The sequence below is a fragment of the Drosophila arizonae genome, chromosome 6, assembly GCF_054131065.1.
Source record: "Drosophila arizonae isolate 15081-1271.41 chromosome 6, UAZ_ARI_1.0, whole genome shotgun sequence".
In the NCBI taxonomy this organism is placed as follows: domain Eukaryota; kingdom Metazoa; phylum Arthropoda; class Insecta; order Diptera; family Drosophilidae; genus Drosophila; species Drosophila arizonae.
Window position 1 is genome coordinate 413,984 of NC_142926.1, and position 15,754 is coordinate 429,737.

Consider the following 15,754-nt stretch of genomic DNA (forward strand, 5'->3'; position numbering starts at 1 on the left):
TGCGATTTCCGAACCCAATTCGACCTTTTTTAAGAAATATTAATAACAGAAATATTTTGAAACATCTAATGGATGCATCTTTTAAAAAAGGGACAATTTGACTTGTATTACGTATAACCCTTCTAAAAAGGGTCAATTTGACCTGTACGCTACCCAATAAATGGAGACTATCCCTCTGCAATCGATTTCGCTATCCACAAAGGAATCGGTGCCAGACTCTTGAGCATTGAAGAATGCTTCAATCTGTCCTCGGTTCATCTTCCGCTGGTAGTCACCGTCCACGCTCACCCACAACCTTTTCCGACCAGACAGCGCCTTCTTCCCCTAGGGTCGGATCTAGCAATTTTCAAGCTCGCTCTACACTCCTCACTGCACCCGGAAATAGAACTCCGCACTGCAGAAGACATAGAGTATGCAGCAAATAGAATGCAAGATGCCATAGCAGAGGCAGCGCTCCTAGCTGCACCGGCTTCTCATAACCAGAAGTACTCGCACTACAGTGTTCCTCTCACCCCGCATTTTCAAAATCTGCTCGAATACAAACGATGGACAAGGAGCCGTTGGATCAGAACACGTAGAGCCAACGACAAAAGCAGATACAACGAGGCCACCAGAGAGCTAAAAGTTGACCTGCCCCAGCCCTAGCTAAAAATAGATGGCAAAGCTCTCAGGGCACTGACTACTTCGTCGTACTATGCAACGCCCTCCTTCGCATTCAGCACTTTCCGTCTTGCTGGAAACGTGCTGAGATAATCATGATCCCGAAACCTGGAAAACCCGAAAAGGAAATTGCTTCCCACAGACCCATCAGCTTGCTACCGGTACTCTCCAAATTATTCGAAAGAATCTTGCTGCGAAGAGTGCTTAATGAGCTGAGTCAAGGAAACACAATACCAGAGCATCAATTCGGTTTCAGGAGACAGCACGGTACACCAGAGCAAGAGCATCGAGTTGTCAACCACATTCTCGGCGCGTGCGAAAACAAAGAATACTGTTCTGCAGTCTTTCTTGATGTTAAGCGACATTCGATCGGGTGTGGCATCTGGGTCTCCTCAACAAGATAAGAAAATCCTTACCTGCCTCCCTTTTCAAGATGCTGGCCTCCTATCTGTCAGGAAGAAGTTTCCGGGTTCTAAAAGGACAGGCAAAGTCGTCGAGCCGACCAGTTAGCGCAGGCCTGCCCCAAGGTAGTGTGCTTGGCCCAACATTGTATACACTATACACCGCTGACATGCCGTTGCCTCCCTGTAACAGCGATATGCTTATAGCGACGTACGCAGACGATACCGCCCTACTGAGTCGCAGTAAGTCGCCCCAAGTTGCCTCCACTCAAATTCAAGTATACTTGCACGATCTCAATCGGTGGCTAACTCGCTGGAGCATCGGCATTAACGCCCAAAAGTCTACGCATATCACTTTTGCAACTAGAAAGGGTGTCTGCTCAGAAGTGACTCCAGGAGCAAACAAGGTGAAGTCACACTGGAAAAGAGACTGACCCATGGCCCGCACATAAGCGAGTCAGTAAAAAAGTGTAAGTTTAAATTTAAAAAACTTGACTGGATGCTAAGTAGCGATAGCCCATTGTCTCTACGTAGCAAAAGACAAATATATAACTCAATAGCGCACCCTGTCTTCACGTATGCAAAGCCTTTATGGGGGTCTGCTACGAGAGCTCACATTAACAAAGTACAAATCAGGCAAAACAAAGCCTTAAGGGCATGGACCGGAGCCGAATGGTTTGTCAGAAACGAAACCTTGCACACTGACCTCAAGATGCCGACAATTGCCGAGCTCATTGGCCGACACAGCACAAGGTACGCGGACAGAATATCCGCCCACCCAGACCAGCTTGCAGCCAATCTAGTTACTAACACGATCAACAGAAGGCTGAAAAGATTGCACCCCTTGGATCTCAGAAGTGACTTAAATTAAAGTAAGATAAAACTTATAGCACTCCATTAGCTACGGAACACTACGGTTAACTATCGACGCCATTGCTTTACTTGGTCATCTACAGTGCTTATCATAATTATAACCCACCAAGAAACTTAAACTTTGAACCAGTTTTAACAACATTTTTGATGTTTTTCAAAAATAAATTTTACAGCACTTTGTAGACAGGAGCATGTTCAGTAGAAAAACTAAGAAAGAACCGTTAACTTTGTAACGTGCTACATTATATTGCGGGGATGGTGGATTAGGAGTGATTGTGCAGTGCACGCGCTGGATCCGGCCATTAGGTCATCGGGAAGAGGGGAGACGGTATGAAGAGGGAACTGCAAGTCCAAGATATATTTATTAAATAAAATCGCGTGCGAACGACGGTCATCGGCGACTCCAATAAAAACAAGTAAGAAGGCTCCAGTCGAGACTGCTCGACTAGGAGATACCCTGAACCCTCCAAGCTGATATTCTTATCATTCTGGACTTCTTTTATGCACACATACATACACATGCACTTATAAGCACACGCTCTGCCAACTGCGCAGTAAGCAGCAACTGCGCTTGGGCGGCGCTGCAGTGTGGGCAATATTATGAGAATTTATTTGTTGAATAATTTAATTTCTAGACGTACAATCTTAATGAAACTTTCAGAGCGTAATCATATGGGTAAAATGTGTGTACATTCCAAAGCACAAGTCTCTAGTAGTTGAAATGCGTTTTTTACAAATTGGAGGCGAATGGGGCGTGGTATCCAAAATCTGTAAATTACAAAATCTTTGTATCGATTAACTTTATATACAACGCAAATTGAAGACTCCATCTCTAAAAATGTTCAAATTAGGCTAAAAAAAAACAAAATCAATTTTTCGATTATTCTCGATAAAAAAGTTATCGGACGATTTATCGAAAAAATAAAGCAAACTCGTACTGCGTATGGTACTCACGAGTATGCATGCCAAATTTCAGCTCTCTAGCTCTTATAACTTCTGAGATCGACGCACTCATACGGACGGACGGACGGACGGACGGACAGGCGGACAGGGCTATATCGACTCAGCTCGTCGCGCTGATCAAGAATATATATACTTTGTGGGGTCTGCCACGCCTCCTTCTGCCCGTTACATACTTTTTCACAAAACCATTATACCCTGACTTCCCATTTTCAATGGTTTCAGGGTATAACAAGTAAGAACGTTGCAGTCGGGCGTTACCGACTGCGGAATACTCATTCACATCCCATCAACAATTTAATAGTTAAGTTTCGTTCTAATACTGTAGAATATACAGGTTTTTCCGATTTGCCACGCCCCAACTGGGCGTAGACACCTCATTTTTGGCCAGTTTTTAGAAAGAGATAACGTTACCCTAACTGCAAAGTTTGAATGCTTACCCTAAAAAAATGTGAAAATTACAGGGTATTTTTCGATATGCCACGCCCCTAAAGAGGCGTAAAAATTATTTTTGGGGAATCGATAGAGGAGGCTACCAGTAACTCAACTATCCAAATTTGAAGCTTCTAGCTATTATACTTTAGGAGATATAAACTTTTGCGGTTTGCCACGCCCCCTGTGGGCGGACATATATCCGACAAAACTTTTTGGTCTTGGGTGATCAGTCCGAGTATATATACAAAATTTGAGGTCTCTGCCATCAATAGTGTCCAAAATATAGGAAAATTTAAAAAATCACTATATCTTCAGGTCCGATTTGCCACGCCCCCAACGGGCGTAGACTTATAATTTATCTTCAGACTTTATAGAATCATACCATTAGCTGACGTGCAAAATTTCAGCATTCTAGGTTTACAACTTTAGGAGATACAGTTTTATCCGATTTGCCACGCCCCCAATGGGCGTAGATATATCCGCCATAGCTCGTGATCTTGGGTGGTCAACGCGGACCTACATACCAAGTTTCAGCTTTCTAGCTCTTCAACAAACATGATTTCTGGTATATCGGAAAATGCATTTTCCGATTTGCCACGCCCCTAGTGGGCGGATCGGGAAAATTTTAACACTTTATAAATCGGAGATATACACGAGTATGTGTTCCAAATTTCAAGTCTCTAGCTTCAATAGCGCCGAAATAGATTGCGTTCATACGGACAGACGGACAGACGGACAGACGGACAGACGGACGGACGGACAGACGGACAGACGGACAGACGGACGGACAGCAAGACGGACATTGCACAAAACCAATATACTGATTCACTTTCGTGAATGAGTATAAAAAAAGAAGAGAGAGAGAGAGAGAGAGATATGAAAGATCTATATACACTACGGTTAACTATCGACGCCATTGCTTTACTTGGTCATACCTGCCAAAGCTGGGTTTCGCTGCGCAAGCAAATATGTGCCTGCTCAGCGAAAGTCGGCCTTAGATATTAAGGCGACCCTACCATGATCGCCGGCTACCTGCCCTTATTAATAGCGATCCCATCCCCTGCTTGGAGAGCTAAGAAAAACCTAAAAGCATGGCTCCAAAATAATCAAACTCAGTTTAATTCCATTAGATTTAATATAACCAAATAATTATACATTATTGTTTTGGACAGAAGAGAAGATACAGAAAGACGATAAGGGAGCTTTTGGAGGGCTTTTTCTCTCAGCTTTAGATCAGCTGATCGAAATCTATATAATGGGTTGGTAAGAGGAAGATTATTGCTTACTGCATTATGTTTTTATATCCTGAACCCATTTTCAATGGGAAATCAGGGTATAATGGTTTTGTTGAAATGTATGTAACAGGGAGGAGGCGTGGCAGACCCCACAAAGTGTATATATTCTTGATCAGGGTGACGAGCTGAGTTGATTTGGCCCTGTCCGTCTGTCTGTCCGTCCGTCTGTCCGTATGTATGAACGCGTCGATTTCAGAAGATATTAGAGCTGGAGACTTCAATTTTTTTTAAATGTCCATAATTACAGCGCGGATATCAAGTTTATCATTAAAAATCGATAGCTCATCCCGATCAAAATTTATCGATTAAAAACCTTACCGAAAACCAGTTATAAAATTATATCTTCTACACTTTTATTGCTAGTCTCCAAATTTTTGATGTATGCTTATATGCAATTTATACAATTTCGGTTTTTGTTAAAATTTACCCCCCACGTCTAAATTCACCCCTTCACCATCACTTTTGTAAAAAACGTATTTCAAATACTATATGCATATTCATGTTATAATCATAATCTAAAGGTTTCATAAAGATCGTACGTCCATAAAAAAGTTATTAAGCAATTAAGTTCTCATAGTAAGCGCACACTGCAGCCCATCCGTGTTTATGCGTGGGTGCTTGTGTGTGTATGTGCTTGTGTATGTGTGTGTGTATGTGTGTGTGTGTATGCGTTTGTGTGTGTATGCGTGTGTGTGTGTATGTATGCCTGTGTGTGCGTACGTGCGTGTGTGTGTGTGTGCGTGTTTCTTGTGTAAGCTGAAAGACGCGAAAAATTATTGAAATATCTATTGCTCCAAGGGTTCAGGGGATCTCGTAGTCGAGCAGTCTCGACTAGAGCTTTCTTACTTGTTTCTAATGCAGCATGCTGATACAAACGCTGACACAAACTAATAATAAATATACGAAGTATTAAATATTAATTCATGCAACACTTACAGCAATATCCCGCGATGAAAGCGCTTCCATTTCGGCGTGGTATAATTTATAAATGTTATAATTGTGATGTGCTTTAATTTATAAATGTTACTGACAAAAAAAACAAGTAAGAACGTTGCAATCGGGCGATACCTATAGCAGAAGACTCATTCACAGCCCAAACGCTGTCAACCAGAGTATATAGTGCAATTTTCAAGTCTAGTGCGCAGCAAAAGACACGGCATGATGCCATTAAAATTGGAAAATCATCGATAGCTATCGCATTCAAATTACATACATATATAATTTATACAATTTTGATTTTTATTATATATTTATATCCATACATTGGATACCGGCTTCAAGCTAACAGCAGATCAGCGCGATTTTCCTATGCTTGTGCACACACTCATAGTCTATTCTATGCGTACAGACAGAAGCGCGCCTTTTCTCACATTCTTAGAATTTCGATTGATTTCTGGACTTTCTAGCCGTTACTGTAGTTTTGTCTGATGACGCTCTCTTATTAAGCTATTCTATTTTAGCAACTGATTGCTCGAGCAAAGCAGTGGCCAGGGTGCTAAGGGCGACGCAAGTAATGTTAGAGTAGCGGAGGCTCGAACCTTTACTGTGTTATTTTTTTTATTTTTTCATATATATTTCGTTTTTTATAAAATAGATATTTTATTGGGAAGGTGCGAGCTTGACTGAATGGCACTTAATACTTTTCATTTTCTTAGTCGAATAATTTTATAAGTTTAAATTTGTTTCTTCTTAAATAGCCCTCAAATACATATACGCAAATACATACACATGTATATATAATTATATATGTAAGCCTGCACGCATAGCATCAAGCATTCCAGCCTTATACACGCGCTCATTTGTATGTGTGTATGTATGTACACATAAATGCGTGCTCTTGCATATTCTAAGAATCCCGTTGCGATTGATTTGTCTTTGCATTGTTTTTGAATTTCCAGCCGCTACACTGGCTTTTCTTTGCTATGCGGCGTCATAACAATAATGTGATTTCGTTTTAACTACTCTTGATCGAAACGACGCGGTGGTGCTGTAGGCTGAAGCGCCGACGATCTTTATTTTAGCTATTTTGACAAACATGCTGTTTGGGTTGGGTACGAGTTCAAATCCCGCTGAAAACACTTTTTTTGTAAATTGCAAATTTTTGTTATTTTAGCTTTTTATACCCTGAACCCATTTTCAATGGGAAATCAGGGTATAATGGTTTTGTTGAAATGTATGTAACAGGGAGAAGGAGGCGTGGCAGACCCCACAAAGTATATATATTCTTGATCAGGGTGACGAGCTGAGTTTATTTGGCCCTGTCCGTCTGTCTGTCCGTCTGTCCGTATGTATGAACGCGTCGATTTCCGAAGATATAAGAGCTAGAGACTTCAAATTTTTTTTAAAATGTCCGTAATTACAGCGCGCATATCAAGTTTATCATTAAAATTCGATAACTCATCCCGATCTTTTTTATCGATAAAAAACCTTATCGAAAACCAGTTATAAAATTATATCTTCTACACCTTTATTGCTAGAGTCTCCAAATTTTTAATGTATGCTTATATGCAATTTATACAATTTCGGTTTTTGTTAAAATTTACCCCCCACCTTTAAATTCACCCCCTCACCCTCACTTTTGTAAAAAGCGTATTTCAAATACTAGAGACTTGTGCTTTGGCAATTACATGCATATCCATGTTATAATCATAATCTGAAAGTTTCATGAAGATCGTACGTCCATAAAAAAAGTTATTAAACAATTAAGTTCTCATAGTAAGCGCACACTGCAGCCCATGCGTGTTTATGCGTGGGTGCTTGTGTGTGTATGTGTTTGTGTATGTGTGTGTGTATGTGTTTGTGTATGTGTGTGTGTATGTGTATGTGTGTGTGTATGCGTTTGTGTATGTATGCGTGTGTGTGTGTGTGTATGTGTGTCTGTATGCGTGTGTGTATATGTATGCCTGTGTGTGTGTGTGTGCGTGTTTCTTGTGTAAGCTGAAAGACGCGAAAAATTATTGAAATATCTATTGCTCCAAGGGTTCAGGGGATCTCGTAGTCGAGCAGTCTCGACTAGAGCTTTCTTACTTGTTTATATTTTATTAATTTTATAAAAATGTTTCCTTCCGTGCTATCAATGCCTATTAAGCCTACTTATGTGTACATAAATGTCACAACTCGGGCACTGTAAATGCCGATTGCCACGCCCCTAGTGGCCGTAGACTCCTCAATTTTAGCCAGTTTTTAGAACGAGCAACCGGTTACCTAAATACAAAATTTGAATTCTTACGCTAAAAAAATGGGAAAATTACAGGATATTTTTCGATATGCCACGCCCCTAAAGAGGCTTAAAAATTAGCTTTTGGGCATCGATAGAGGAGGTCACCAGTAACTTAACTATTTAAATTTGAAGCTTCTAGCTCATATACTTTAGGAGATATCAACTTTTGCGGTTTGCCACGCCCCCTATAGGCGGACATATATCTACCATAGCTCGTTGGACGTGGGTGGTCAACTCGCGTATATATACTAAATTTCAGGTCTCTAGCATCAATAGTGCTTAAAATATAGCAATATTCGAAAAATCACCATATCTTCAGGTCCGATTTGCCACGCCCCTAGTGGGCGTAGATATATTGGGTAGTCTAAAAAGTTTTTTCGTATTTTGCCAATAGATGTCGTTGGCGTCATATATCTCCAGTGCTACAAATCACATGATGTGCACATTATGGTGTTCGATTGGTAGCACTTTAAGCTTCGATTGCCAAAAAAAAAAAATGTAATTCAAAGAATTTGAAAAAAGTTACAGCTGTTCAAAAATGAGTAAAAATAATGATGAAATTCGCTATATTTTGAAATTTTTGTATAAACAAGTAAGAAAGCTCTAGTCGAGACTGCTCGACTACGAGATCCCCTGAACCCTTGGAGCAATAGATATTTCAATAATTTTTCGCGTCTCTCAGCTTACACAAGAAACACGCACACACACACACACAGGCACGTACGCACACACAGGCATACATACACACACACACATACAGACACACACACACACGCATACATACACAAACGCATACACACACACATACACATACACACACACATACACAAACACATACACACACATCCACAAACACATACACACACAAGCACCCACGCATAAACACGCATGGGCTGCAGTGTGCGCTTACTATGAGAACTTAATTGTTTAATAACTTTTTTTATAGACGTACGATCTTCATGAAACTTTCAGATTCTGATTATAACATGGATATGCATGTAATTGCCAAAGCACAAGTCTCTAGTATTTGAAATACGCTTTTTACAAAAGTGAGGGTGAGGGGGTGAATTTAAGGGTGGAGGGTAAATTTTAACAAAAACCGAAATTGTATAAATTGCATGTAAGCATACATTAAAAATTTGGAGGCTCTAGCAATAAAGGTGTAGAAGATATAATTTTATAACTGGTTTTCGATAAGGTTTTTTATCGATAAAAAAAGATCGGGATGAGTTATCGAATTTTAATGATAAACTTGATATGCGCGCTGTAATTACGGACATTTAAAAAAAAAATTTGAAGTTTCTAGCTCTTATATCTTCTGAAATCGACGCGTTCATACATACGGACAGACGGACAGACGGACAGACGGACAGACGGACAGACAGACGGACAGGGCCAAATCAACTCAGCTCGTCACCCTGATCAAGAATATATATACTTTGTGGGGTCTGCCACGCCTCCTTCTGCCTGTTACATACATTTCAACAAAACCATTATACCCTGATTTCCCATTTTCAATGGGTTCAGGGTATAAAAAGGGAAGAATGCCACGCAAGCCACTAATGAAATTTATGATGTTTACGGTGACGATGCTCTATCAGTTCGTGTAGCACAACAATGGTTCGCTCGCTTCCGTTCTGAAAATTTCGATGTGAAAGATGCACCTCGCTCCAATCTTTGAAAAAGTCGATGAAATTATGGAAAGGATTGACCAGGACCGTCACATAAGCAGCCATGACATCGCAAATGAACTAAACAATCGTCATCAAACGGTTCTGAACCATTTAGAAAAAGCTGGCTACAAAAAGAAGCTCGATGTATGGATACCACATGAATTGTCTGTGAAAAATTTATTGGACAGAATTAACATTTGCGATTCTTTGCTGAAACGAAATGAAATCGAACCATTTCTGAAGAGAATGGTAACAGGGGACGAAAAATGGATCAAATACGACAATAATGTGCGAAAAAGATCATGGTGCAAGAGTGGTGAAGCTCAACAAGGGTGATAGGTCGCAAAGTCAGGATTGACGGCTCGAAAGGTAATGCTGTGTGTTTGGTGGGATTGGAAAGGAATAATCCACTATGAGCTGCTTCAGCCTGGTCAAACGATTGATTCGACACTTTACTGTGAACAACTGGTGAGATTGAAGCAAGCAATCGAAAAAAAACGGCCAGAACTGATCAAAAGAAAGGGCATCGTATTCCATCAGGACAACGCCTGACCGTACACATCTTTGATGACCTGGCAAAAACTGAGAGAGCTTGGCTGGGAAGTTTTGATGTATCCACCATATAGCCCTGACCTTGCACCTTCGGACTACCATTTATTTCGGTCAATGCAGAACTCCCTTAATGGAGTAAAGTTGGCTTCAAGAGAAGCCTGTGAAAATTACTTGGAGCAGTTTTTCAAAGAGAAACCACGAATGTTTTACACGAATGGAATTATGTCTCTAGTGGAAAAATGGCAAAAGGTGGCCGACCAAAATGGTGCATATTTGATTTAATAAAGTTTATTATAAATATTAAAAAATATGATTTGAAGTTTCACTACAAATACGAAAAGACTCTTTAGACTACCCAATATAATTTTTTCACCAATCTTCATAGAATTTGCCACGCCCCTAATGGGCGGAGATATATCCGCCATAGCTTGTGATCTTGGGTGATAGGCGCGGACCTACATACCAAATTTCAGCTTTCTAGCTCTTCAACAAACATGATTTCTGGTATATCGGAAAATGCATTTTCCGATTTGCCACGCCCCTAGTGGTCGGATCGGGAAAACTTTAACACTTTATAAATCGGAGATATACACGAGTATGTGTTCCAAATTTCAAGTCTCTAGCTTCAATAGCGCCGAAATAGATTGCGTTCATACGGACAGACGGACAGACGGACAGACGGACGGACGGACAGACGGACAGACGGACGGACAGCAAGACGGACATTGCACAAAACCAATATACTCATTTCACTTTCGTGAATGAGTCTAAAAACATAATGCATGTAGTGAAAAAAAGTGGATAGTGAAAACGAAAGAAGCTACAATAGAACGGGTTTAGCTAACAAGAAATTTTCGTTGGGAGGAGGTATATAGTTAGAGTTATGGATACATAATGGCTATTGCATATTGACTATGATTAGCTTAGATTATTTTACCGAATAATGATTGTTTATTTTATGACAAAGTCTTATATAGACGGTGTGAAAAAAGTAAGCCCAGTGAAGGTAGTACTAATTAATTAATTAGTACATGCCGGCGAGATGACTGTGCCCCATTAAATCAAATTGTAGTTCGTACAGCAGTTAGTCCGTGCAGAGGCGTGGCAGGTGTGAAGATTTTAATTTTCAGCTAGCCAGACAGCACGCCTGCGGGTCATAAGTGTAGGTTTAGTTGTGCGCGGCTGCAGATCTATTTGCAAGCTGGCAAAAAAAATTAAATTTTTGGCTGCGTGCCAAACCTTCAAAGAGGTTTGTGCGACATCAATTATTTATTGCTTATTTTGCTTTATTTATTGATTTTTTTTTAATTTTATTTTTTTATTTTATTTATTTTTTTTTTTTTGCTTTGATTGATTGCCTTAAAGGCTTTGGCTTACCACTTCTTGATCTGGCACTTGCACTTAAAAAATTTATATTTTGCTCAATTTTCAACATTGCTTAACTTTTTACCACTTAACCATTTACATAGTGAAATTTGGATATATGTAAAAGAAAGTGACAAATACTCCCGTTATTAAACCGCCAGGCTCGTGATTGATATATATCTATGTATATATACATGTAAAAGCGTATAGAAGAAAGAAACAGCCTAAAAGTAGGCAAGCCGCTGAGCAAGGAGCGGCTGAGCGCAGTTGAGCGCAATCACGAGCCTAATTTCTCTTATAATCTCTCTTAAGCCACTCTGTAACTTAATCTTGCGACTCTCAAAGCTCGCAAGCGAAATTAAGACAGAATCACGCCACGTACAGCTTTTACAAGAAAGGTAACTGCATGATTAGGCCACCAAGAGCTTTGTAACGGCAATGTCATCCGATGCTGAAGCTTAATAGCTGCCAACGCCGACGCATTGGACAGTAAGCTTAGAATTAGAGTTTAGTTATAAATCTGCATTACAAGAAGAAACTTGTTTAACTCCAATGCTATTAAAATAAAGTTATCTTTCTATTTAACTAACCGCATTGTTTAAACATGTAATTGGCGCAGCCGGTAGGATACGCGTGGGAAACATAAACTCTATAAAGTCATTTTACTTGATTGGTCAAATACTAGTACCATCACCCAATAGTGCGGAATCAAGAAAAGACAGTGAAAAAGTGCGTCAGTTAAATTATAATCAACTGCCACAAACATTACAAAATTTATTGAGTGGAAACCACCGTATCCGCATAAGAACCATATTTAAATCGTGAGTGAAAATTTGACCACGTAACAAAAAAAAAAATAAATGACTGAAAACCATAACCAACTACCTTCAACTGGGAGTAGTACAAATACGCTTACTGAAGGAAAACTCAACCAATTGTTAATGCAATTAAAACAAATTCCGTTTGTTCGTCGACTGGATTATCTACTTGCTCTCTATCCAACTCATGATCTCAGGCAGCAAAGCATTATCTTTGGAGCGACAGAAGTGTTGCTGGGTATCCAAGCACAAAGGGCAGTAGGACTTCAAGGTGTCAGCAACTGGAAATCCCTAAGGGCAGCTTTAATCAATGAGTACAAACCGCACATATCTTTTGAGGAGCTGCTTCGCCGTCTCTATAATACTAATTTACAGGGTAGCTTGTGTAAGTTTGCAGAAGAGCTCGAAATCAAAGCCAGCATAATTTTAAACAAATTATCATTAGAAAATGACGAAGTAAACTACTTTTATTATACACAAGCTTTGAACGAAACAGTAAAAAATGTAATAAATAAAAAATTGCCCGATCGTATGTTCATGATTTTAGCACGTCATGATTTCATGTATTTCTAAGTTAAAATGTGTTGCCCAACAAGAAGGCATGTATGAAGATAACGTAAACTTAAATCTCGTACAAAATATAGTAATATAGTATAGTAATATAGTAAGAAATCAAATTCAAATATCAATCCTGATAGGCCTTCTAATAAAGAAATAAATAATACTAAAATGACTTTATACAATAACACTCCATCCCAGCAAAAACTTAACGAAATTGTCAACAATCAATATCTTATACCGCACCATGTTCGACAGAACACATTTAATCAGGGGCGACCTTCTTTACCACCCTCTTTACCTTCACCAAATCCACAACTATTTAAAGAATTTCAACAAAAACTCGTACAAGCTCAACAAAGTGATGCCCATAGAAAGTCAAGTCAAGGATATTCGATACCTTAAAAGGGAAACAAAGTCTTTAGGTCATATTATAAGCCCATATGACATCAAGCCTAATGAAGATAAAGTAAAATCAATCAAATATTTTCCTCTCCCCAAGAGTCCAAAAGAAATAAAATCATTTCTTGGATTATGTGGCTACTATAGGAAATTTTTCCCAAATTTCGCACAAATTGCCAAACCTATTACCAATTGTCTTAAAAAAGGAAATAAAATTGATTTAAGAAATGAAGCTTATCTCCAGGCCTTTGAAAAATTAAAAATTCTAATTTCAAGTGACCCAATACTTGTTTGCCCTGATTTCAAAAAGTTGTTTCAAGTCACAACTGACGCTAGTAATGCAGCAATAGGTGCTGTTTTGTCACAAGAAGGTTAAGCTAGTTGTTTCCACTCCACTCAATACAAGATCCTAACATGAAACTCCAAAGGTGGAAAATTCGTCTGTCAGAATTCGATTTTACAATAAAATACTTTCAAGGTAAAACCAATTATGTAGCCGATGCGCTTTCACATATTCAATCACAACACGAAGAAGTAATGTTAGGAAGTACTTGTGCAACTGTACATAGTGCGAAAGAGGATAGTTCATTTTTAATCCCTTTAACAGAAAAACCTCTAAATTACTGTTCTCGACAAGTAATCATGGCTAAAACAGACAATAATTCAGTTAAAGTAGAACATTATTTAAAAAAACAAAAAATTATAATAAATTATAAAGAGATAACATTCGAATCTGCAAAGCAGTTATTAATAGACTACTTTTTTGATAAATCCAGTGCACTCTATATTGAAAGTGATCCCGACTTTCTCATCATCCAAAAAGTCCATGACCAAAAAACTTCTATTGTAAGAGCATTATTATATTTAAAAGATATAGAAAGTTACGCCGAATTTAAAGAATTAATATTAAAACAATATATTAAGCTTATCTACCCTGGCATAGAAAAAATGTTAAGACTTTTCAAAGAAAGTTATTATTTCCCAGATTCTGGTAAATTGATACAAAACATTAGTAATCAATGTGATGTTTGCCAATTGCCAATTGTACAGAAATAATAACGTCCCATATTTCAGAGAATAAAACTTATCTAACATGTATCGACATATATTCAAAATTTGTCATGTTAGTGCAAGGGAAAAGCCGTGACTGGCTGGAAGCCAAACATGCACTCTTACAAGTATTTACTCAAATGGGAAAGCCCATAACACTCAAAGCAGACAGAGACTCAGCTTTCACAAGTAACGCAATTAAACAATGGTTGACTTCGGAGGAGGTTAAGTTAGCATTAGCATCAACAAAGACCCCTGGGTTGCGGACATTGAACGATTTCCCAAAACCTTAAACGAGCGTATTAGAATAATAAATACAAATACTTACGTTGAAGAAAAGCAGATGAAAATCGAAACTATCCTATTCATTTATAATCATAAAATTAAATACAATAGCACAGGTAGAACACCAGCCAATGAAAATAGAAAATCTTTTGAAGTCAATACGAAATATAAACAAGTAAGAACGTTGCAATCGGGCGATACCGATAGCAGAAGACTCATTCACAGCCCAAACGCTGTCAACCAGAGTATATAGTGCAATTTTCAAGTCTAGTGCGCAGCAAAAGACACGGCATGATGCCATTAAAATTGGAAAATCATCGATAGCTATCGCATTCAAATTACATACATATATAATTTATACAACTCTGATTTTTATTATATATTTATATCCATACATTGGATACCGGCTTCAAGCTAACAGCAGATCAGCGCGATTTTCCTATGCTTGTGCACACACTCATAGTCTATTCTATGCGTACAGACAGAAGCGCGCCTTTTCTCACATTCTTAGAATTTCGATTGATTTCTGGACTTTCTAGCCGTTACCAGTGTTGCCAAAACTTTTTCAGTAAAAGTAGCAAAACCGAGGGCTGAAAGTAGCTAGAAGTAGCCAACTTTCTTCTAAAATAGCTGAAAAAGTAGCAAAAAAGAAAACAGTGCTGTTTTTTTTTTCATAAAAAGTCAACTTTATTAATTTAATTCTGATAATATCTCATCTATGACCACCAACTCGTCATTTTCACCACTGTCGCTTTTATAATTTGCCTTTTTAAGGTAGTCGGGTGGAGCGCTATACTCATAGCAACATTTGCCATGTCGGCGTAATCCATATCTTTTGTAGACATACATCTTAATGAAATTTTCAAAACGTGATCATATGGTTAAAATGTGTGTACATTCCAAAGCACAAGTCTCTAGTACTTGAAATGCGTTTTTTACAAAATGGTGGCGAAGGGGGCGTGGTATCCAATTATACCCTGATTTCCCATTTTCTGATTAACTGATAAGAAATTAATTTTGCATAACATATTAGAAAGTTTACCTATTCTTCAGTTGTAGTATTAATTCTACACAAAATTCAGTACATTTAAATCATTTACATTTACAAAGTATCGAATCCAATTGTGTTATAAGTTCGCATGCATTTTTGCTAAATGTAATATTTGAAAATAGCCAGATTTGTACCTAATAGCTGTTTGAAAATTTG